Source organism: Tyto alba, unplaced genomic scaffold (genome assembly GCF_018691265.1).
Source record: "Tyto alba isolate M040663 unplaced genomic scaffold, T.alba_DEE_v4.0 Super-Scaffold_48, whole genome shotgun sequence".
NCBI lineage: Eukaryota > Metazoa > Chordata > Aves > Strigiformes > Tytonidae > Tyto > Tyto alba.
In genome coordinates, this window is record NW_024881324.1 from 21,308,249 (window position 1) to 21,334,835 (window position 26,587).

The 26,587-nt window shown below is 35.4% G+C and overlaps 1 protein-coding gene across 1 annotated transcript in view; it reads left to right on the forward strand.

Moving 5' to 3' along the window:
* CDH12 (cadherin 12) overlaps positions 1-26,587 on the forward strand; it is a 382,326-nt gene that overhangs the window by 142,546 nt on the left and 213,193 nt on the right. Inside the window, exon 2 of the mRNA XM_032991982.2 lies at positions 11,167-11,310. The gene's annotated coding sequence lies outside the window, so the exon portion shown is untranslated. The remainder of the gene's footprint in view (positions 1-11,166; positions 11,311-26,587) is intronic.

Consider the following 26,587-nt stretch of genomic DNA (forward strand, 5'->3'; position numbering starts at 1 on the left):
AAAGATATATTTTGATTATTCTTTTTTGGAATAATAGTTTCCTTTCAATTTCTTAGAGCTTAGGAAGCAGATAGTTTTCCAAGATACAGAATAGGTATATCTATTCAGTAAGTAAATGTATTTCATTTTAAGGACAGCTTCAGACAAAGGTGTAACTTGGAGGGAAATGCACAAGGTACAGGAGTGGGAGCTCCTCTTTTAGCACTGAACCTTGCAGCACATATCCTACTGTAGTAATTTAAATTAACAGGGGCTTTTTTACATTCTTCCTCTCTCCATTCTTATTGGGGCTTTCTGTACTCTTGGATATCAGTGTAGTGTGAGAGTTTTGAATATGAGAGGATATAGATTGTTCACCACCTTGCTACTATCATCACTGATCAGCACAATACAGTATTATATACAAAATGTTAATATCTGCATAAAGTGCAGCTGGAACAAACATTTACCATATCAGTGGAGCAGAAAGCAAAACTTCTCAAAAGGGGCAAACGTGATCTCATCTCAACCCAGTTGTTTGTACATCTGGTAGATTTTGTACAGGTCTCAATGTCTTTTTAGTTTGTTCCCAGTCTGCATGGAGCATAAAGTACTTTGAATATTTTTTTAATCATTTGGAACTTTTTGGTTTGCGAAGGTATGTGTAGTATACTTGTTAGGATTCTACCACAATCCAAAACCAATCACTGAGTTCCTATCAGCGGTGACATAGAAAACAGTTTTTGCTCTTAGACCACTCAGTTATTTATTCATGGATTTAGCTTCGATATCTCACATCCCCAGTTGCTGTTCTACATTCCAGACAATGATATATTTCTTACAGCCTTAATAAAAAAGTCTTCCTGCTATCAGTATCATATGATAATATTAGCCCATATTTTCATGTAGTCCTAATGTAGAAGTGTCTGTTTTCATGAAATAATTTGGGAAATCTGGATTAAAAGAAAGTTTATACTGTAAAACTAAAAAACAAACAAACAAACAAACAAACAAACAAACAAACAAACAAACAAAAAAACACCTAACTGTGATATTTAGAGGATTATACAGAGGTTATTTGGAAAGCAGAAGGGCAGGGTTTAAGAGGTAAGTCTATTGTGTTAGATGCAGTTTGAACTAAATCTGAGATCTAGATCTGGTCTTATAGACAGTATGCTTTCTATCAGACTCCATAGATGCAAAATGAACCAGGCATAAAAATCCTAACTGAATTTATGCCACTAGTATTGGTCAGTCTTTGAATGTAGTTGATCCCATGTTGAGTACAGATAGCCCTACATCAAACAAGATGCCCAATAAATTAGAATTTTCTATTTTTCTGACCTTAGCTTTGTGTTCATTATTACTTTTAGAATTTTACCAGTACCTAAGAATACATTGTGTTTTATTTAAAAAAAAAAAATGTGGAAGTGCATGATATGTTTTATTTGTCAGTTCAATTTGTTTTTTATTTGTTGATCCTTTAATATACTGAGTGACTGTATAACACGCGGTAGGGCTAGCACTGCCTGCCCTCCAGTGGTATGTTAAATTGTTCACTGTATTCTTATGATTATTTGCTGAACCATCACCATAATTGTGCCATCTGCTTTCATTTCTTTCTAGTTATAAGCATCTTTCCCCTTAGTTCTCTTCCCTTTTTCTACTCTCCATGGCCTAAGGCAGGTCACTTGACATCTCTGCTAATGCTTCTTCATCTGTAAAATGGGAGTAATCTGAGTTGTTGGGAAGATTAATTAGTGAATTAATATTTGTGAAGCACTTGAAAGATGAAAAGCACTAGATAAAGGCTAAGTAGTATAATTATTATTCTCAGAAGTGCCTTCATGAATAAAGAATAAAAAATATACACGGTTTCTGCAATCTCTGATTAATAATCAGTATTGATGGTTCTGGAGATAGCTGAACACCGTCTAGTTGGCTGTGCTTGTAAAGACACAAATTAACATGAGTGAATATGCAGCATTTACATTTCTTACCTACCATTTTTAACAGACAGTGTTAATATTACACATTTTCACATCAATCACGAATCACAGCTTGCAACCATGAGAGAAAATGCAACTCTGTGAAGTTTGGAAGTGAGGCCTGTACCTTCCAGTTTCCAAATTCTTCTAATTTCATTCCATATATGTGTCTTTTAAACATGCTACTTATTACAGATGCAAATGGAGCTAAGAGAGTAACTGAGAATAAATATTTTAAGGTAATATCCTACAGTCTTAACTTTGTATTGTGATTATAAGAACCTCCAAAAGGGAGGTAATTTCCTGGTGCTATAATTAAGACATCTTTCATTCCTCCATATTCAGAAAAAGGGAGAAGAAAAGCTAATGGCCCAAAATGAGTATGATCACATAATGATACTTCCTGTCCAGAAAAGATATCATTATTAACCTGAACAATTCTTTTTTTTTTTTTTTTTTTTTTTTTTTTTTCATGTATCATATGATTCATCTGTCTTCTGTGGCTTGAGAATTCTATTCATTTTAACCACTGGAAGACAAATTTTATTATTTAGCCAACTGTCTCTGGCCATGTCATCTTCAAAAGAGATAAAGGTTGGCTGTACTTTGTGGAAGCATGTTCTTTTCCAACATGTTTCCACAGCAAGACCATATTAAAGCAATTCTGTTCCAGCATGCTCTGTACTGTTTTTTGGCAGCAAGCTGCAGTGAAGTAGAGTTTAAGATGCTACTTCTTCATTCTGTCTGTGGGATACAATGACCAAATTTATGTTGCCAGACAAGTGCCTCTGCTTCCCTGAGTGAAGGGACTGCAGCTGAGACATGGCTTTTGTTTGGGCTCCCTGACCCAAGGAGTCTGTTTTTTTTCTCTGTTCTCTTCCTACCCTATTCACTTTCCTGCTGGCTAGAGCTGAGTGTCACGTTTCATATCATGAGCTGATTCTGTGGCTTCTGAGCTTTTAAAATGTTGACATTGATAGATCCCATCAGAAATAATGACTACAGGATGGAACAATTAAGAAAGTTTTGTATATTATTACCTTTTAATTCTTCCATCTCTGCTGATCAGCTAAGGGAAATTTTAGGAAAGCTGATAATCACAAAGGACTATGAGGCTGATGTTTTTCAAGTTCAGGATAGAATCCAAAACAGGTGGATGAGGAATAACATGCAGCCTTGCAGAAGGAAGCAAAAATTTTGTTCAGAATTTTGTTATAGACTATAAATAAGCAAACTAGTGGGGTAGTAATATGTAGCATGCTGTCTGTCATAGGAAGGCATTGGAAGCATTACTGATATGAGTGGTACAAACAAGAAGAAAAATTCTACAGGGTTAGGCCCTGCTAATCAGTGTCAGTATCTGTGTACTAGATTGAAATCTTCATGTTCCTTGCTATCTAAAAATAAGATCTATATACATTACACTGTTCAGCTTCTTTACGTCATCAAAGCCATTTAACTTATTAGACACTTGGGTGCAGTACACCACTTTCAGGAGTAATGGTATTGCTGTTGGGCACATGGAAGAAACTAAATTACTTACATTCCTGAAAAGCTCTAAAAGTTCTGCTCTGTTTGGAAGACTGGGATGAGGGACTGACTTACTCTGCTGTCCACTGTAAGCTTGGTGTGTTGTAGCCTGAGTATTCCAAGAGCAGAATCTAACCTAGGTGCTAACCAGGACGGTCACACATGAAGGGAGAATGCTGACCCCAAATGAGAGCTTGGCTTACTGGCCACTGTTCTCATCAGCCTATTCTTTCAAGGCTTGGTATCAAAATAATGTTACAGGTACTCTATAGTATAGTCCAGCCTTTGCTGTTCGCTGTACAGAAGGAAGTCATCCTTTACAGTCAAAGGACTGGTGTCTGTTTTCTGAGAGAAAACTTGCTTTAGACCATGAAGAACGAGAGAGAACTAGGAATTAAAACCTTCTCAGTCACGCTCCTTTACAGCATTTCCAGCTCCTTCTGAGTAGTAGTTGAGGGAATGTGAAGCTAAAAGCAATTTTGTCAGCACTTCGTTTGTTTCCTACATAAGAATTTGTTATGTGTATATGGAAAAAATGCAGTTGCTATTCTCCCTGTATTTTCTCCTTTACCTATCCATTCTAACATTGCCAGAAAAGGTATAAGGATAACTTTCCTTTTAAGACTGACAAAAAAGAGAGCAGGGAAGGAGGAACTTTAAGAGACCTGGGGAAATTAATCCTTGGAGGAGAAAGATAGGAATTGCTTGGGATACTGGAATTGTGTAGGAAGAAACATTAATAAGGAATGAGTAAGTGGAAAGAGAGCAGATTAAGGTAGGAAACAGGATGTTTCCTATACCTAGCAAACAAGTACATTAAAATAACCTGAAGCAAAAAAAAGCAGATGTTTTTAAGAATTAAAAAAAAAAAAAAAAAAAAAAAAAAAAAAAAGATGACTCTGAATTGGACAAACTGAAAAACAGAAGTGCAGTATCATGTAAAGAAAAAGTCAGGGGTAAAATTAAAAATAAACAAGAAAACAGAACAAACAGAAAAAAGAAACAAAACCAAATTCCCCAAAGTTAGAATACTAAATACTTGTCACAGACATGCAAGTTAAGATTGCTGGAAAGTTTGGTTTAATTAATGATTATATTTGTTACTATATTTTTATGAGATTTTCCAGAAACCAATTATGCCTGGACAATCTCAGAGAGAGATGTTGCAACCTCCTAAGATCTGATTTTCTCTAGGTATTATTAAAGCCTCATGGTTCCCCTGAAAAATGGACAGATATGATGGTTTATGACGCTGAAAATGTGGCCCTTAAAGTGTGTTAGATTTATAGTATTAGTCTGAATAAGTAGCAGTGCAGGCTTCAGCTATAAAAATGCCAGGGAGAATCCCAAGACTAAATTGCAGTTCAGTTTTGTCCCCTTCATGGGGACAAGCAACCCCTCCTTATTCAGAGAGATGGGAACATGGAGGCTAATGAATAGGTATAAGATATTTATGTGTTACAAGCAGTATATTGCGTCCCTGCACACTACTTTCGGCACTATGCTCTGTCCCTTATCCCTGCATGCTAAAGCAAGTGGATGGCAAAAGGGAGTAAGCAGACAGAGATTTTACTGGGAAGTTGTAAATTGCTGCTGAGACAGGTCACACCACAAATCACACTGTTCCCTTCACCTGCACAAGAAAGTTATAAGGGAGGAATTGTACTTTAGAAAGGATGTCCCTGAGTCACTCTGTCTTCCACTGCTCCTGTGGTGCAACTTGCAGGGTGCTCCTGTTTTTACTGTTATGCCTAAAGGAGGCCTATGGCCCCCAGCAAAAGGGAGACCCAGACCAGAAATTATATGTCACATTTTGCTACAAAACCATGACCTTGATTACAGCTGTGTAATTTGGTTTTAGTTGAACTGTATAGGGGTATTGCTGACATAAACTAATATAGCAGATATAAACTAAACATAGCAGATATAAACTAATGTCAGATATAAAATTTCCTCTGTCCTGTAGAGTACATTCTAGTAGTCCTGAGGTTCTCAAGTCATACAGAAAGACATACCAAACAGACTGAACAGAATTTGGATTCCATGTTTTAACAAAACTGCCTTTACAACACATACCTGTAAATAAATACCATTACAGGCATATATCATATTCAAATAACTATCTATTCTGTTTCTTTCTTCAGAATTATGGACAACCATAATTCACTTGGTGCTTGAACATGAACTATATTGCTCTGTGATGCAAAATATATTTTTCTGAGATGGTAGTAAAAATAAAGAGGCATAATCAAAACAGTGGTGACCTGTTTCCATTTCACATCTTCTTTCTAACTTAATTTCCCTTTTCTCTTTACCAGATCTGAATACATCCTTAAAAACATTGTCCTTCCATGTTTCCTTTCACTCACAGGGCTATGTACCTTCTCTACACATAAGTTCTCTACTCTTGTGAAGAACAATGTTCCTTAATACCTTCCAGAACTGAATTGTGGAGTATTTATTTAGTCATTACCAGCCTTCTCACTGCCATTATGCTTGTGGAACTGTTGCACTGTGGTATTAGGATGCTCCAAAACTTGCATTTGTTTCTTTATGAATTTTGTGGACTTTTATTTAAATCCAGAGTTACCTGTACCTTCTAAATACCTCTAACATTGTGGGGATGCCTCCAAGGAAACAGAGAGCACTAAGTCTGAAATGTCTCAGTCTACCACCTTAGCTTAATAAAACTGTACAACAAAGCTCTAACTGTACATTGCATAACATAATCAGAAATATGTTAAAGCAATATGCTGTACTACTTTCCTTATCTTTGTAAGTTTGGCCTAATTAAAAAGGACGGTACTGATGATTATTGCTAAACTGGGAGTGAGAATGGTGAGCAGACAAGATCAAAAGAGCTTTGGATTTGTCTGAGCCCCTAGAGCTACCAGGAGGAGAAGCTCGGTGATGTGAGCAGTTTTCCACTGAGTGTGGCTAGGATTGAGCTGTTTGCTTCCATCCAGGTCACGTCTTTACCTTAACACCAGTAACCTGTTGAACAATGTGCTGAACTAAAATACTGAATGTTCAAGATTAGAAATTTTGTTAGATGCAAACAAGTTTCCTGTGTTGTCTGTAATCACCGTTTCCAGAAGCTTTGGAAAAAAAATTATCCATATCAAAAATAAAATACTGGATGATGTTGTGGGAAGGTTGATCTTTGAAATCTACTGTAATATTAATTGATAACAAATGATATTGCTTTTACACAAGATCTCATTAATTTATAAATCTGGTGTACAGTTCCACTTCAATCAACACATCTATGCTGATGTAAACCAGATGAGAATTTGGAGTTGAATCAGCTCAGGTTGTGGTTTTGAAATAAATGAGTATGAGAGTAAATTTTCAATGCTAAAATGCATGGCAGTTGTCAGGTACTACTAAGAGTTACCTAGTCTGGTTGTTCCTGGCTGCCATGGGAAAAAAATGGTTGCCAAAATATGAAAAGTCTGATGATTGTGAAATTTGAAATGGTCCAAATGATTTTCTTTATCTTCAAAGCATTTTTCAATGTCTTTAGGTTTTTTATTATATATATGTTTTTCTCTGGAGAGATGAAGGATAAAAACAATTTTACTCAGTCTCTTCTATAAAGTATTTTATTCTGCTGGTCTTGCTGCTATCCTAGAGTATTCCCACATCTGACTTCTAGTTAGTTTTTCCAGCCAAAATGAACAGACAATACCTTTTTTTTTAATTACTTTTTAAAAAATAAGAAATTACCAAGCAAATTGACACTCTCGGTACATCTTGTATTGTGTATCTTTTTCATACCAAATGATCTTTTTAACTGTAGAAAAAGAATAATTCTGTATGTTGAAGCTATGGGTATAGAAACAATTCTCTTCTAGTTCACTGAGTTCATGAGCATCATCAGAGCTGAAGCAACCTACTGTATGTGTGATTTTGGACCATCAGAAAAGTTGAGAATCTATTAGCCTATAGGTTATTCTATCACTTTTCTTACTGTTCCTCTATGGCTTTTTATTCTGTATTGAATGTACATTGATGCATAGTGAAGTATTGTGCTGCAGTAGTTTGTGTCTCAGAACTGAAGATCTTTATGTGAATATTAAGGAACTTACACTAATATAGCTTTCTGTATTTATTTTGGCATTCAGTCTATTCAAATGACCAATTTGGGAAATACAGCTCTTTTTAAGAATGCTATTCATCTTTTTAAATTTACCCCAAACCAACTAAATTATTCTTTTAATGAAGCATGAGTATCTAATGACCTTTGATAGTAAAAATACCATGTCTTATGCAAAGATACTGTAAAGTTCTTCTAAATTTTACTACTAAATGATATTAGTTGGTAGAGGAATTTTTCCCATAATTAGTATCTTGTCTTGCCCATGAGATAATATTTTTACTTCTCATTGAGAAACAGTCCTGGAACAAATTTTTCTTGAGTATACCTTTTAAATCCTGCTGTGATTTTAAAATTTTCTCATGCATGTATATTTCAATTATTTGCTACAGTCATGGCCTGTGGCAATGAATTCAAAAGGTTAATTATGGATTGCATAGAAAATTATTCATTTTCCTTCCCCCCCAACCTTTTTTTTTTTTTTTTTTTTTTTTTTTTGGATTAATATACTTTCCCCTTTGTGCAAGAATGATGAGCTGAGAAGAGTGCCTATAACTTTTTTTATCTATATGACTGATTATATTATCTCCTATGGATGACATACTACTTTTCTGATCTCCTTCCTCTGAACAACTTCTGTTTATTTAGATGACTTATAGGAACTGAATTCACAATTTTAAGTTATCTTTAGGATTGGGAATAGGACCCAAGACAACTAACTTCACTTCTGTTATTTAGACTGCAGCAAGATTTATGACTGATTCAAATTATTGTCTCCTTTTGTTAACACTTGAATTTAAAATGCCAGTTTCATACTTAAATGTCCTAGTCAACAGTAAGTCCCAGTTGTTTCAACACAAACTTAAATCATGTTGTCACTTCAAATTTTGTCCCTTCATGATTCAGTCCCTTTTCTGGACCTGCTGTTTATTTTTTCAGACCTTTACTGCAATGAGAAACAATTAAAATAATTTGTTTATGTACTGTGAATCTCTGATAAATGTTGACTTTTAAACCTTAAAATGACAATCAGAACATTAAGTGAGAAAGACTAACGTTTATATTGTAAAAGTGCAATTTTTCATATAAAACTACTGAAAGAGATTTGAAAATTAGATGGTAACAGGAAGAGTATTCCTGACCTTGAGATCTCATAAATTGTGGAACAGTATTTTAAGAACAGTATTGAAAATTCAAGGGCTGGTGAGAGTTAGGACTCAGCTAAACAATACAGCAAGAAACCTGAAATTGTAAGCTTCCAACAATGTCAAAGAAATTGTTTCAATAAAGTCTTTTTCATATTTAATTTCTTTCATTGTATTTGAAATAATAAATAATACAGTGTGTGTCTGTGAAATACCTTTTTCATGAGTGATTCCATGTCAGAACAGATAAGTTCATAAGTGTTGGGATGACTTGCTGCCCATTCTGTAGTACAAAGAATGAGTGAGGAAACAACCTCTTTTTCAGTGAGGGCTATAGCAGCAAATCACCTTAGTCTTGACACATGAAACCCGTTTAGTCACGTTCAAGAATGTGTTTATGTTTCATATTAATGCATGTAAAAGCCTTCTTATTTGATTAATTATAATTTTGTTACCTTTAGTCCCAGGTGAAATGTGAATCCCACAGTGATACACATTCTGTAAATCATTTTAAAAGATAACCTATGTTCTAAAAAATGTGTTGTCTGAATATGAAATATTGCCAAAGACAGTCTTATTATCCAGATTTTGCACATGGAGGAGCTTTTGATCAGGAGGAAGAGAGAGGCATTTCCAGAGGAGGATCATGAGAATTATATGGCTACCACTGTTAGGATAGAAAAGTTGGTCTCTTCCTACTGATTGTGTACTGGGAACATGGGGCACTTATCTTAGATTTATTGCCTGTTTCTCAGGCATTACAGTTAGGGTAACTGCAGTCAGGGTGAGAAAACATTGTCTTCTGTGTCTTACTATATAAATTGGAGATTCAAACTTTTTTGGTTACTTCTGAGTGATCTAAGTCACATTACACTTTTTTCACTAAAATAATAAGATTTCTGATGTGAATGCCTTCAGAAAGTAATCCATTTCCACTGCAATTTGCCTAACAGCTTCAAAATTGCCTTCTTGACTGCTTATCTTACTAAAATACAATTATTCTAATTTACCTGAAAGATTGATAAAAACGGAACCAAAGTAAATAAATGTGATTAAAAAATTCAGTATAAGTTTATGTTTATCTTTGTTTCAGCATTGACAGAGCAACTTATGATAACTACATATGAACTAACATTGTTACTATAGGTTCTAAATCTTCTTCTTTAGTTGCTATAAAAATAAAATTTTATCCATTTTATATTGGTGCATCCGACCACCATTACTAAGTATATTATTCTGTGAACTCCTCTCACAATCACTAGTCACAAACTGTTATTTCCATGGATGAATCTGAATGGAAAATTGAGTCAACTGCTAGTGCCATAATTGTTGTCCAAGAAGCAGGAAAACAGCAGATGAGGATAGTCATAAAAGTTGACATACTTTGGCTGAGCTCAATCAATCACATAAGCCTGAATTCTGGGTACAAAAAAATCTAGTTTCTGTAATACCCTAGAACCAAAAACATGTAACAAATACAGCTTGTTCTTTTTTGTCTGCTTTTGTTTTTTCTTTTTTTTTTTTTTTTTCCATCTAAGTTTACACTGTCATCTTTAATAGAATTATTTGTATCAGTATAAGTGAAAGGCAAATTAGGTCCTTTAAATGCGTTCCTTGTTTTTTTTCCCTCTACTGCAACTGTAGAAGAGAACTTGTATTGTTGTGCTTTGCTACTGATTTTATCTCTATCTTGAAGAATTCTTTCTGTGTTAATTTGACATTCTTTCTCTACATTTCATATGCCATATACGCTTGTTAAACAATTTTAGTTTGTTTGGGTTTTGTTGTTCTTTTCTTTTTCTTTCCATGGTGATTGATTGCCATCTGGGGGCTAACACAAGCCCACCATGCTAATTTCACTTACTCTACCCATTAACTGCTATTGTCTCCAGGGTCAGAGACAAATGTATGAATCCACTTTATCTCTCAGCTTACAGAACATCTGATACAGTGAGCCTTGTATTACGAAACAGCTACATCAGCCTCTAATTACTCAGCTCTACCCTGTGTTGAATGCTGGTGCACCTTGAGAAACAGCATGCAAAAGCACATTTGTTTAAGTCCTCAGATGGTTAATATTGTGCATAACCTCCTCACAAATTACAGCCTCAGCTGCAGCACATCCATTAGTCTGGAAGAATGAAGATTCCCAAGCGGCCCTGGTGCCTTTCCCAATTCCCTTGCGACCCACCAATCCTCTCAGTGCTCTCTCTGCATGTAGGGAGTGTTCAGAGCTAATCAGGTCAATGATCATCTCACTGCTCAGGGGACATGACAGGAGCCTGTCACAGCAGTTACACGATCTTCTAGACCTGAGCACGCTTGCTGAGAATCTCATGTTAAGAAACATTGCTTTGGAGCCTCTTCTCTCACTCCCTAGGAGCCTCTGAGGATTTCAGCTTATCTTTCTCTCTTCCTCCTTTAGACAGTGAAGAGTTCAACATCAACGAAAAAAAGGCAGAGCAGTATGCAGCTACCCGGAGGGTGTTGATTGAAACTTAGAATACACCCAAATCACTGTTGATTTGACTGATGCTCCAGCTTTACCAGAGAAAAGATTTCAATTAAGGTAAGTGCTGCTTTGTCTGGCTGACTGCATCATGCCGAATTTCTGCATTGGAAGTTCAAACTGAGTAAACTGACAGCCTGCACTGCAGCAAGGGAGCCCGTGTGGTGTGTCAGGAGAGGGCTGGGGGCAGAGGCAAGTGTCCCAGCCTGGAACTCCTCTCTGGAGGGATTCAGGTTTTAAGCAGCTTCTTATGAATGTCTGCAGTTATTTCCGATTCAGTGGTTCTCTGAAGCTTGGGGGAAAAAAAAAATTAGAGATGTGCAGGGGTGTGAGAAGGGAGGACGAAAGGCAAACGCACTTTCCCCCTTTGTGCTTAATACATTTATTTGAGGAAGCACAGCAGCTGGAAAGCAAAAGTACATTACGGTAAAACTTCATTACGTGTAAGGAATGTCGTGCCTTCGCAAGGAGGAACTTGTAGACGCAAAGCTTCAGAGTCCCACGGCATTTAAATGAGACAGAAAAGGATTTTTGAAATGTGAGTCAAGAATATGCATGCAGCTTTCCAGGCTACTGTCAGACTGAGGGCTGTGACTGGCATGTGTCATGTTATACTCAGAGGCTGTTGGGGTTTGGGTAGTTGCTTTCGCAGTTCTGTGGAGACATAGGGGTGAGTGGGGGTGCTGGTTCAATACGAGTGGCCAGAAAATTAAATTGCTAGTTGCTGAGGGGGGAAGTAATGTTTGATTGAAGAGGGAGAGGATGTATTTTTCATGGGATGATAGAAAGTGTGGCATATCAAAAGAAATACACTGATGAATGAAGGTCTTTATCTGGAAAGAAAAAAGAGAGAGTTGATGAGGCAGGCTGTCCTGAAAGATTAAACGACTAATAAGAAAAAGTCAGAGATGCTTATGCAGCCTGGAGTTAGTTAGATGACCTGGTGTACCTGTGGCGGATCCACCCTAAAATGTCTAAAGTGAACTAAATTTGATAGTCTCAGTCAAGTCCACACTTAATAGCTACGCTGTCAGTGGATGTAATTAAAGAACTAGTAAACAGCCCAAACTTTTTAACACTGTAAGGGACCAAATTAAGGTCTGTTGTATTAAACATGTCCACATTCTTTCCTTTGCCCACAAAAATCAACACAATGTGCTTAAAAATCTGACATAATAGGGAGAAAAGATCAATGGAAAGTTAACTCATTTAAAGTCTTGCTGTCTTAGACTTACAAATCCTAGGCAGTTTATAAAAGTGTGAATTAATTGCACTGTTTTTTTTCGGCCAGTACTGTTTACTGCCATTAAATAACTGTATCATTGGTTATCATCCAGTGTTGGTAATAAAATTCATAACACTATATATTGCATTAAAAGCTCAGCTACTCAGTACAGATATATATTTTCATCCAAAAATATCTCCCAAGCCCCAGCTCTGCTCCACACCTCCTTTCCAACACCCCCCCAAAAAAACCCAACCAAACAAACAAAAAAAAACAACAACAAAAAATAAAAATCCCAAACAAACATACAAAAGGAAAAAAAAAAAAAAAAAAAAAAGCAACTGGTTCAGGGAAATGGTGGTTGGTTACCTGCAGGTTTGTTACTTATTCCATTAGCTTTTTCAATGAGAAATAGAAAGTCCTCTTTCTCACAAAAACATAAGAATATGGGAAAATGACCTGAGGTTTTGGGGGAATGTCCTAAGAATACTGAAAGTTTTAATTGTCTATCAGTATGTTCTCCTTCTTGAAAATTATTTCTGCAAGTAATAGTTTTTATAATGGTGACTCTAATATGTCCACTGTTTTCTTGGAAAGGAAGTTGGTTTTGGAAGTAGTTACAAGCACTGATCCTCATTTTGGTGTAGCGTGTAGCTCGCATCTTTTTTCATGTTATATGACATTTACTTAGTGTTGTGCTTTTTCCACACAGAGATGCAAATCTTGACCAGGGTAGACATATTTGAATGCGCAAATCATCTTCCATTATACCTGTCTTTTTTTCTTTCATGAATAATTGCTGGTTTCTCAGAATAATTAATATTCATTAATATATATCGGATTATTCATTAAACAAGTTGAAAGACAATAACTTAGTGTGCTGCATGGAAAAAATTCTGGTGTAAACAATTCCTATGCAGTCACAGACATCCAGGTTACATACAAATAGCAGGAACTTCCATTCTAGTCTTTCTGACTGACTACAAACATCATTTGACATGATGACTTTGTTACCCTTTTGTCTCACAAAGTTGTTGCTGTAACTAAACAATAAATAAATCACTCTTTCATAGCAGTGTGTCTGTGGGTTTCTAAGAAAGTCTTATAAATGCACTTATATCTCTATTATTATTTTACAAGATGAGATGTTCTGTCTGCTTCTAAGTGAAAAGCACTTACTTTCCGGTATGCTAGCCTCAGAGATTGTATGAGATGACAGTTCACCAAACATGGGGAAATGCTGTTTTTTCTCATGGTTTGATAAAAATAGACAATAATGCTATAATTATTTTCTGGTCTTTTCCATTGGTGGATTGTGTGCTTCTTCATACTTATTGAAGGTCCAGAAGTGACCTCAGCAATATGGGAAATATCATTCCTCATTAAACAAATAATTTGGGGCATCTGACTCACTGAAGCTTTTCAGATTTGGTAAACATAGGAGCACAGTTTACACAGGAAGACAGTAGAAGACATGTCAGTATAGCCTAGTTCCCTCTCTTGGACCATTTTGTTTTGTTTTGTTTTGTTTTTTTTATTCTAAGGCCATATCAAATAGTATGAAATATATAGCTGTATGAAGAGTTCAGCTTTATTTCAGATTTTTCAAGTTCTTTGGATGAGGCCAGTGTTAATTTTTTTTTGCCTCAAACTATGTCTCCTTATTACTGACAAAAGAGTATGATTGCTCTCTGGCCCAACTCCATTGAAAATTAGTGTTTGATGCTAATGCTTTCATGTTTTAGGAGTGTTTTAAGGAAATGTATTAAGTTGAGTTTTGAAAAGGGGTAAATCAAAGGGAGCTCCCTGAAAGCTGACATAAAACCAACCATAGAGCAACAAGGAATAGTCCTGCTAAAACAGTGATAGTAACACTTGAAGAAGAAAGCAGCCATTAACGACTGTAGTTAATAATCCAGATAATGTAAGGTAAAGAGATATATTATGTCATTTCAAGAGGATAGGGTGAGAGTGAGATAGAATAAGCTTCAGTGGTTAATGAGTTTCCCCAGTTTTCCTTTCTCAAAGATATATGGCAATTTGCTTTACCAGAAAGGGAGGCTTTTCAAGCCCTGTTTTAACATGAGTTGGAGAACTAATATCAGCTTTCCTAACAAGACTATTGTCTCCCACCAAACTCTTGTTATCCCTCCTCCTTCTTATAGTTATTTTCATAGTCTGTTTCCTGGGTACTTATTCTTGCACCTCTGGATAGCACCTTCCTCTCTATATAGCTTCTTTTTCTTCCTAATGATTTGTGTTTCTTTTCATTCTGTTCCTCTTAGCATTGTCCCTCTTTCTTTTCTTCATCTACCACAACTTAATGCTTCATCACTTTCACATCCATTCTCTTCATTCCTTTGATGTTGCGAGGATGTAAGTTTTCTCACTTGGTCCACCCGTGTAAATTTTTGTTCTTAACTGAAATAGAAAACCCCCCTGAAAGCACTCAAGTACTCACATAAATGGGATAGATGTACTCTAACACTCTACCATCACTTTATCCCCTTTTTCTGTATTTTTAATTGTTTTCAGTAGTATGGTTTTTGTGTCAGGGGCTGCATCTCAGTGTACAATAAGTAACAGGCACAGTAAGAGCCATTTCTGTTTCCATCTTTGGAGTCTATGTGTGTGTCTACACTGCAGAAGTTGTGTGCTCTTAACTGGTTCATGGAAACAAATCTCTGCAAGGTTTAACTCGGATACCTCAGGATGACATTGTTCATGCAAAAGCATAGCTTACAGTTAAAAAGAAACATATATTACAGTGCATATATTATATATATGCTTGCAAATATTTAAATTTTTAGCATATTTTCAGGGTTGTTATTTTCAAGCTACTGTGAAAGTTGCACCTTTTGAATAAGCTCTCAAACTCATTATTATTTGATTTAGAGGCAGAAGTACTGTTTGCTACTACTTTTTCTTGGCTTCTCTTTTTATTGCTCTTTGTCATAAATGGTGCATATTTAAGAATGAGTTTCAAACCTTATCATCTTTGTAGTAATAGAAAATTTCACTATGTTCCACTTGTTCTGCAGAGATGTAACTCATTGAAGGTGTTGGGTTTGACATGTGTCACTGGATGAATATTTGTTGAGGCAATAATTTTGTAGCAAGGTTTGAAACTGCAGTGGTGTTTTGAGTGGGGAAAAGTTCAGTCTGCTTTCTTGTTGAGCTGTCAGGCCAGGTAGTTCGAGAGGGAAAAATAGTCTTTCATGTAGATAATTTCTATAGGCAAAGTAATATACAGACCTATATCACCATATTTATTACTGGACTTGGTATTTAGCGGAAGTCAAAGACAAATGTTTTACAATGCAAATATTGCAATGGATAGTTTAAAGAGGTTTCCTTTTCTCCCAACGAGATGGGAGCTAAAATATTACATCATGAGACTTGGTCAAATTACTTTAGGAGCAGCTGTGGTTCAGTCTCTGTCAAATGTATCACTTCAGTTTTGAGGGTGAAAAGAGTCTGCCTGTAAAGATCAGATTAGTTTGTGTACACCAGGCAGTTCTGAGGCTGTAGGGACACCTTTCTGCTGCAAATGTCTTAGCTGTCAATATTTTTAAGGCAATGACTGCAGTGGTTGACATACGTATAATGTAAACTATATTTAAGGTCCTCTGCCCCAGCAGAGTGTGATTTGGGGTCTGTGGGTACTGAAATCCATCTCTCTGCTGGTTTGCTCAATGGCCCAGATCTGTAATCACAGCTCAGACTGAAAACGTTTATGGAAAAATTCAAAAGAAATATATATGTCTGAGATTCAAAATAAGAAAGTATCTAAGCACCTAACTCAGTATTGTCTTGCACTTAAGTTTAAAAGTTGTGTATTTAGTTACCAGAATTGTCTTGTCCTTCAACTTTCAGAGTAGAGTATATTCAGAACAGTCTCTGAAACCAATGATAAATAATCAGTTAAATTACTTGGATGAGTAGTTTTTGTTTCCAAATTTAGATCCGATTTATTATTCTTTTCATGCATGCATTTACTCACTGACCGCATTAATACTATGTCCAGCACATCAAATATACGTACAAAATACAGTTGTGGCTGACTTGGTTAGAAAAACATTTGAATTTTTTTTTTTTTCTTTTCCAGTGAAGGTAAATAAAGATGCAAATCCACTCCTTTTCCAGAAAACAGATGAGACTTTTGACCTTTCTTGATCAACAACTTGCTCCAGCACTGATCCCAAAGTCCAGCTTTTTGACTTAGATCATTAAGAGTCTATAAGCATTAGAGAGGTTCTTGGCTGCTGTTCTCTAAAGACTGCCAGCAAGTGCTAAATGTAATTGTAAATGCAGACACACATTTGCTAAATGCTTATCTATGGCCATTTATTCATTTCACAAAGATCCTGGTTTGTTTATGCAGTACAACCACTACCCACAGGGCTTGGCTTGAACTGATGACCTAGGTTCTGAGTTCCCTTACTATTCCCTTATGTTCTTCAGTCCCCTTGGACCCTTTGTATGTACATATAGTACAGTGTTTCTGTATATAGAGTTGAGATGACAGTTTAAGTAACTGTCTTAAAAGCCTATATGAAGATCACAAAGCACATTTATTAAAAATAACCTTCTTGGCATTCTGTCCTCAGGCATACTGACTCTGTATGTGCATGTTTCACAGTTTCATATATATGTTTTATATTTAGTTCAAAATCTAAACTAAAAGGAGAAAAAAAAATGTCCCATCCCATCGTTCATTTTTTCTATTTAAGAAAATACTGTAAATAAACCCAATATTATTAAATGGAACAAATATACCTAATAGTACAATTTATTAATAGTTTTCTATGTAGATTTGTATCATGAAGAAAAACTAAACTCTAGTATTTCTTGACTAGATTTCCATAGTCTTGAACAATCTGAGCAGACTTTTACTCAATACTTTTGCTAAAGATTTTATGATGAAGCCATTCTGCCAAATCTGAGTTCACTGAAATTTAGTTGTGACAAGCTTTCTGTAAAAACTCTTCAAGTTCAAGTAATATTTAAATCATTAAGCTAGAGTATAAATTATACAACAAAATAAAACGCCGTTTTATTTCCATTTAGAAAACTTGTATCTTTGCTTGTTAACTGTTTTTTCATTTCTCCCTAAAATATTAACAGCAATCTTGGTACTTGTTTATCTTGATTTTAAATATTTAACTATATCTTTTGAAAATGGTGGAATATAAATTCATTGCATTACCTGTCACAACTAACACTGCATATTATTTTTTTGAGCTAATACTATTAATTTAGGGTGTAAGGAAACCTATCTAGTCTAGATCTACCTCACTGTAACTCTAAACAGATGTTACAGAAGTCCCGATTTACAATGGTAGAAGAAAAAGAATAAAAAAACCCAACCTGTGCCTTTCAATAAAGATCCCCTTTTTTTCTATCACTTCTGTGTTGAGCAATCCTCTCATGGCACAGCTGTGTTTCATATTCTCATCTTTAAATAGTTCTTTTTTTAATGTGACCTCTTAGACCATGTGACTCAGGTTTTCTATAAAAGAGATCTTTTGGTAATTTGGCCCTTCTACCTCTCAACTGCTATTTGAAGGAGAACATATTTCAAATAAATAAAAAGATAAAATGTGATATACCTGACTTCTGATTGAAAGGGTGTGTATGTCAGAGATTTAGAGGTGATGTTGAGAAGGTAAGTGCTGATAAGTAAAACACTCAAATGAACTTGCTAATTAAAATGTTTTTTGAAGAGTATTATTTCTCTGATGGTTTTGTGATTCAGCATAGAAACTTCTATCCCATTTTTGGTCCTCACTGCATATAATTCGATAGAAATTTTCAAGCACTATCACTTCATTCTCCATTTGTCCTCATGTCTCCTCATCTCCTACCCCCTCTTTTACTATTATTTGAAATGGAAATACGCTTTGTCTGGTGCACAGAACATGTAAGCAACTAAATTCAGGTCCATCAGTGGACTTCAATCCCACTCCGTATTACCCATCGGATGTAGCACATAACAATTACCTGTCACTCTCTCTCACCCTGAGAGCCAAAATACATCAGTCAAGGACATATTTGAGTTCCAGCATTCAAGAATGTGAGTAATTCTAGGATGGGTGTAGAGGAAATACTATGTATAGCATAATGGAACAGAGCCATCAGGACAAGCATCTGGATGTTTTTAAGAGATAAAGTTAAAAAAACCCCAACCAAACAAATAAACAAACACAGGAAATATTAGAAACTTTTTTTTTTTTTTCTTTCCTGTAGAAGTATTTTTCTCTAAGCTTGTTGTTTAGACTAGGTGGGTTTATTTGTTTAAATGTATTTTTTTATTCTGGCCGGAGCTCCCTGGAGCATTATCTTCCAACAAACAATGGGCATTTTTTGTAAATGTTTTCTAAAGGTCACTCTTTTTTAATCAGCTCACTTTTTCTGTAATAACAGTATGACATTTTTTGGGCCTATTTGTGGTCAATGAGCATGAATATTTTCAATAGAAAACTCACACTCTTAACTATCTTTCTAAATGTTGCTGTTGCAGTTCTGTGGAGGGGCTGGAAGGGGGATGCTGATCATCCAGAATTGCCATTCATATCTCATTACCATGTGGATATACAGCATTTTCTGTGATACATGCCTAGGGATTTTAGTTCTGGTAAAAATGGCAAGATGCTATGTTTTAATTTTCTCTTGAATGGAAATTTTCACAAATGTTTCTAAATATATGCATGTCTTCTGCCTAGTCTAGGTAAGAACTGGTTTCATGTTGTTCAGATACCTAGTAATAGATGATGATTTTACCTAAGAGCTGAGATTTAATAAATATAACTTGATATAATCATACTTACTTGATAAAGAACAGGTGGAGCTGGTTACCATGCAGCCTTCCTCAGTTGTTTCTATCAGTGCAGGTAATACCAGTCAAAACACAAATGGACCTACTAAAAATTTTGAAATCCAATGTTTAGGTGCATCAGGCATTTCTCTCTACCAGCTGTTCTTTAGGTTTTCTTTGGACAGATACCATGGTAGATAAATAGTTTATTATAATTTCAAAGCATACTTTACCATAGATCATTCTTTGACTCTCTGACTCTGTGTCTGTATATCTTCTGCAAAAATGATTAAAGAAACAGAACTAGAGGTCTTGTCCCATCTAAAATTATAAAGCATACAAGTGCTGAAGGTTATATCTGTTGGTCTTGCATGGTTTTCCTGCCCTTCTTGTTTTCAGATTTCAATTTTAAAGCATAGGAGATGTCCATAGTTAAAACTAGCATTTTAGGAGTGGATCTTCTAAGTTTTCTGATATTTTTCCCCTCCCCAGTAAAAGTATACGAGATTATTTGTATTGGAAAATGTCTCCTTCATATCTCTTTAGCAGTAATGTCCCCAAATAGAAATTGTACTTCTTGTAAAGAAACAATCTTGAGTCTGATGGTTCTACATTTCATGGGATATATAGATATATTTTTTAAAGCGCATTTCAAAAGGCATAAATGTGATGTTTTAAATAACTTGTCAGGAAAAATTAGTGATTTTTAATGCAGATCTACCAAATATAATGTTCTTTAGTAGTATCAATACCCCTGAAGGCAAAGATTTGAAAAGGCAGAGAACACCATGATGCCAAGATAAATGTTGCGAGTAGGATGTAAGGCAAAACGTGATACAAGGAAATAGAAAAAATATCTCCTGTTAAAAAATAAAGTATTATTAACCAAAATTTTTGTTCTAGTTCTCAGTTTCTTTGCAAGGATCTGAGAATCTAATGAGGCATTTGGCTTTTCTAATATTGTCTCTTTCCTATAATTACTTTTAAAACATTGTTAAATATTTATTCTGAAAATAATTAGGAATAAAAATGAAAATTTTAACACTTATCTTCTTTATTATGCAAAAATGTGTAGTTCAGATACTGAAGCAAAACATAGCCACGGGAAGGGAAACTTAATCTAAGTTAGTTGAAGTATTTCTAAATTATTTGAAGTATGACTTCATAATTTTAGACGAGAATATAATCACATGTATGTTGGAATCTGGTATTCTAAAATAGTAAAAATCCTCAAGTTTTCTGTGAAACCAAATGTTATTTGATAATCATTGACAAGAGATTTATTATCAGATAATCTTATTAATCCCTCTTTGAGCCAATATACTATATCTTATGGAAAATATTGTGAAAGCAGCCCTACTGCAGTAAAGCTATAACCTAGTTTTAATTAACACGGATTTCATGTTTACCATCCACACAATGGAAAGAAGTTGTGGAGTCTGCTCAGTATATTGCTTCACAGTTAAAAAAACCTACAACAAGGGAATTAACTGGCAAAATCTGTTTTGCAGAAAAGGCAAAAAATATTTGCGATCAGTCAAACCTGGATGAAGAATCAATTTAATGTTCTTCTAACTTCAACAGGAGATGGATCAGGGTATGGCTGTGAGGTACACTGAATATGACTGATAGAATTATAATATGTAACTGAGCAGGTAGGTTTGATAACACTCAGGAGAGCTTTGAAGTTTCATGGACTGTTTAAACAAAGCCAAATTCTCACAGCTGATACATCTTGATTTCTATTGTACTGTTATGTCTGGGGTTGAAGTGTCATTCAGTGGCCAGGATGTTAAATAAGGGACAAGTTCCTCCTCTGAGTGGTCATAAAGAGAAAGGGGTGCCATGTGCGGGACAGTACGGCAACTCTGACCGTTTAAGACAAGGCAAGGATGTGATTACTTGTGTGATGCCATCAGCACTTATTGAGCTTTTTCTCTCAGACAAATTGAAGTTTGTCAGTACTGAAATTATTTTTGTTCTCTGCCAATATTCCTTTGCCATTTAATATTTAACTTGGTTTGTCTCCTTTTCCCCCACATTGCCCACAGAGAGGTTTCTCTTCCTAACATTTGGAAAGTGCTCCATCTGCCCAACATAAAGGTCAAGGTTCCTTCTTTCACTTTGTCCACACTTAGCAAACCAAGGGTTTCAGGCTAGTATAACTGTTTTCTGGGAGTCACATTTCTCTCCACAGCTTCTTATGGTCATGGTCCTTTTTCTGTGCCTTAAGGAAATAATGAGTCGCTGTCTCGACAACACCTAACTCACACTTTTAAAAGAGATTGATTTCTGATCACAAATTGCCCTGATGTCAGATATTAACTGCGGGGATTATCATAGCCATAAGAGGAAGCATTTGTAGTTTGGATGAAGGAATTGGTGGGGGAAGAGGGACTGAGGCTATATTTCTTCTTGAATATGAAAGCAGTATATTTATTTTCACTAACAATGCTAGCCGGTAATTACAGCCTTTTCTCAATCTCTTGCTGCAGGGGAACTGAACTGCTGTTATCTCACGGGAGGCTGAGCTGCTACTGGCTGCTGCCATTTAACACTTGCTATTCTCCTTTGAACCTATTTGTGAACCATTCTTGCTTCCCTGCTCCTGTTTCTTTGCTTTCCCTGATAAGTATGTTCCTTAAAATGCCCTTTAAAGCAAATTTAGATATCTGTGCAAATAATATGGTTTAGGCACCTGGAGGAGAATAGCAAACATAAATTTTTAGTTCAAGAAAGTCTATCTGCAAAAATTTCCTTGCCTCCCCATGACTGGATATACTTAATTACAACTGAAGATAATATGTATTTATTTTTTTCCTTGTTTCTTTCTAGTACACAATTGAGATTACAATATTCTTACCTTAAGAGTGATCTCTTTAAGTCAGAAATACCAGGCTTCCTGCACTGTGCCAAGAACTGTGTAGATTATCTAGAATGTCAAAGAAAAAAAGATTTAGCTTTTACTTTCTATAAACAGAATATAAATTTTCTAAATTACGCTTCTTATTAATATTCCTATACAGCTATAATGTTTCTTCTCTGTTCTCAGTCTTTCTAATGCCAAAGAATAAAAATTTAACTAGTGATGATTTTTACTGGCAGATAAGAGAGTTCCTCTTGTGTGTATATGTTAGTAAATGCATCTGAGAAAAAAAATGGCATTTCTGTGAGCATGTACATACATGAACACCTTAATTTTGTGTATTACTGGCAGATAAATATTGAGCATTGTTTAAAATTAGTTTAGTTCCCAATGCATGAGAGGTTTACATATTCATCCAGTCCTTACATACTTAGGATGATGGAATTGATACATCTTTCAAGTTTTGAATGTACATTTCCTAATCACATTCAGTTTTTAATTGTATATTTCCTACTATTTCTTCTCTTAATTATGTCCTCTCAAAATTCACACTCTGTGCTATTCTTTGCAAGTGCTATAGCTACTATTTGCCCAGGACAGACTCCCCATGAGAGTCCTAAACGAGACTCTTCCTTTCCCCTCAACTATATTCCTTTGCTTAATAGTTTCTCCCCAGCACCCATAATTTTAAGACAGACACCAAGTCAGAGGAATAAACTAGGATGTGTCAGATCAGCTCATCTTAAAGATCTTTTATATTACACTGGATGCACGTATATTCACATATTGTTTTTAAAAATCTTTGTTCATACTTGCGTACAGTTTTTCTTCCTGTGTGGTTGTTGCAAATGGATCCACATATTGGGCAAATGGAATTAAAGGAAATATCAGTCCAATCATACATTGTAACTCTTTAAAGTCAGATTGAAACAGGCCCTTTAAAATGTAATTAATATTATTTGCAAAATATGTTTTTATTCCACTATTTTGAAGGCTGATGCATTTAGAGTACCCAGAGAAATTAGAGCTATCCTGGATAATCCAAAAGAGATTGTAATGGTACAATACAAGGATTAATTGTGAAAGTAATCATGTTAGTTTCCTAATTATTCAAATCTTAATTACAACTGTGTTGGCCCAATTAGTTCAAAACACAAGGCTAATGTTAGGGTTGGGTGGATACTCAGCATCTGTGCGTAAGTAAGAGGCATCTGTTGCCAAGTGGTGGAGTGATGGAAAGTGTCAACTCACCAGCTGTGAAGTCAACAAAGCTCTTAAAAAACAAATTTGAGCCTAGACAATGATTTAGCACACTTGGGGGAGTGTAAAGCTTATTGCACATGTATACTTTAGCTAGCTGTTGTCACCTAGTGGGACTGAAATGTAGAGCAACTGTGCACATTTAAGTCTTTGCCTGCTTTTTTAACAATGCCCTGCCTGACAGGAATCTGCAGTGAGGAATCTGGCAGTGACATTTCTGCCTATCAGTGCTGCAGAGGGTTGTTTTTTTTTTTTTTTTCCTTGAGCAAACTAGAGAATAAAATACTACTAAACTGTTTAGAATAAGGTGATTACAGCATTTTATAAGTATTATGTACAGACAAAAGGATGGAAAAATAGTGAAATATTAAGAGGAATGTCTTATTCTAAAAGTGATATTTTTTCTTTCCTAACACCAGTTTCCCTATTCTCTAAAATTCTGTATGAAGAGATGGCTGTATTAAATATCAGTTGTACCTTGTCAGTTGTTTATTCCTATCAATTCCAGAAAGACAGGATTTTTATGATTCTGACTATTGATACTGATCTTAGTAGTTTCTAGTATCACCTACACAGATTGAGGATATTAATAGTGTTGCTAACTTTACAATGGTGTGTTTAATATTTATGCTTTATTAACATTTAATGGTAACGTGTAAACTTTACTGAAAGATAATCAATTGGCAGCAAGAACAAAAGAAGAAGTTGAACATTAAAACCAAAGATGGAATTATATTGAACACTAATGCATTCACTTTTGACCTAGTTCTGAATTTTATGGATCTTTTGACAGTGACTTCATTTGCATTACTTTCAAGTTTTTATTTATTCACATTTCACAAAATACAGATGGAGGAGTGTTTAGATTCATTGTAGCCTGATAATGCTGTTAATTTACATGAAATGCATAGAGTTTGGCACAGTACTGCAGTGCAATAGAAAATGAGCTCAACTTTCAACATTGCCTTCACAAGATTTTTCAGTTACATTAAAATAAAATTAAACAGAGTTATAGGGCATTTCTAGCATACTGGATTCAGGTTTCTTTATTCACAAATTAGAAGAGGAGAAAGCCTTTGATTTCTTTGTTGTTTGAGCAAATAGCCCTTTTTAGGTATAGTTTGCACTTTAATACAGGGGCTTTTGCTTTAAAAAAAATATGTCTATGCCTATATGGCAATACTTGATCTATCCTATTAAAGCAGCATCCTGACTGGACCGAAGAAGCTAAGCAACTCAACCCACCTCTATAAAAATATCTGTAAATAAACATAACTAGTTCTTAGTAAGTGTAATTAAGCGTAAACTTTAATGGTTGTAAACTGAGGACTTTGGTGACTTGGAAAGAACCTTTTTTATAGTCACAATTTATTTAGGTGTTTCAGCATCTGCACATTCATAGTCACAAGGCAAATTCAGCATTTCTCCACATTATATTGCACCTTGTGTGTAAATGTGTGTGCAGAGATATAATGATACAGACAGTAGTAGTACATTAAGTTTAGTTAAGATTACCTGACCAATTTTACTTATGATTGTGAGAGTACAGCAGAAGCTTCTGGAAGATCTAAAGCTGCCATCTCCACCACCGAGTCACCGGTGTCATGAGTCTGACTATAGTATTTCTGTAAGTGGGGAGGAGAAGGATCATAGTGAGACACACAACAATTAGTTACATGGGTCTTAGTGTTTTGGCTTTCAGCTTCATGTCGCATTGGTGGCTGTATTTCACCTGCAAAATGTTCTTTCCTTTTAAATCACACTGACAAATTGAATAGCACGTGTATACTTTAACTAAACAACTTACCAATTCAAGTGGGCTGCCTCAGCTGTAAGACATGAACTCAGAAGTGATAAAGCATGGCACTGCTTCAGTAAAATGGAATAAGAAATCATTTTGACAGAGCTTAGATCTTGGTCTGGGCTGTTGAATGGTTTTGGTTGTGGGATTTATTATTCTTGCTCCCCCTCCTACCCCCCCTCTTTCCTTTCAAGGTCGATGTTCCTTATTTTGTGTAGAGTACATCTTACATGACAGTACAGGAAAAAATGCAAGCTGGCTGGGTTAATGCTTTTGGGGTCAAAATGGACTCCAGAATGCAGGGAAGCAGCACCAGAGGAACGGTGTTCACAGACCCCATAAAGGCAAACAGTGACTGAATGTCAGATGATCAGACTGTAAATCTTTACTAGGGTCTCATTATGAATGATTTTGAAAGTAAATATTTCAGTCTGTTGGTAAACAAAGGAAACATTTCCCCTGTCTTTTGTTTAACTCCCTTGACTGCATGGAATTAAAGGTGAGTAGAAGCTGTTGCTGTGATGTCAGAATAATGATTGTAAGTTATATCTGAGAACAGATTCTCATTTTTTGGATCTGCAGACACCTTTAAAATAGCAGAAGTATTCCAACAATAATCACTAGAAATAATACTATTTTTTTGTTCATTTCCCATCTTGTTCTTTGCTAATGCAGGAAACCTGATAAAGGTGAGTAGCAATGATTAGTCTGAAGATAACTTGACATTTACCTATGAGAAGATGAGATTTTTAAAATGCCTAATCCATAATCATGCAGACAACTGACTATAGAGTGTCTGTAAGACTAGTTCATCTTTTGAAGCTCTTTCAGGGCCTGAAAGAAACAAACGTATGCTCCTCTGATCACAAAGACAAATAATGTTTCCTTTGCTGCTGTTCCATCCTACATGCTACAACAATGGTGGAGACTCAGTCACATGTAAACCAGGCTAGAATAACTCTTTACCTAACCTCCTGCCCTGTACAACTTCCTGTGACATATATGTGTACGTAAATAACACTACCATATTTTTGGGTAAAAATTGTGCCAAGTTAGAGGTTGTCTCAAAATCAGACATCTTATGTTGAAAGTGTATCAACTATTTTACACTTTTCTTTGCAATAAAGTACTGATGTTCAGCTAAAACTAATAAGGTAAAAAAGAGCAAGCAGAGCATTTAATCTGACTATCTCATGTAAGTAAGATGGTATTTCTTTAAATCATTTGTTCCAAAATCAAAGGATTGTTCTCTAATCATTTTACTTTGTTATGTTCAAATTGCCATTTCTTTAAAGTCTTTGTCTATGAAGACCACCTAGGTCACATTAGCAGTTGTGGTTTGAAAGCACACCTTGAAACTGCATGCAG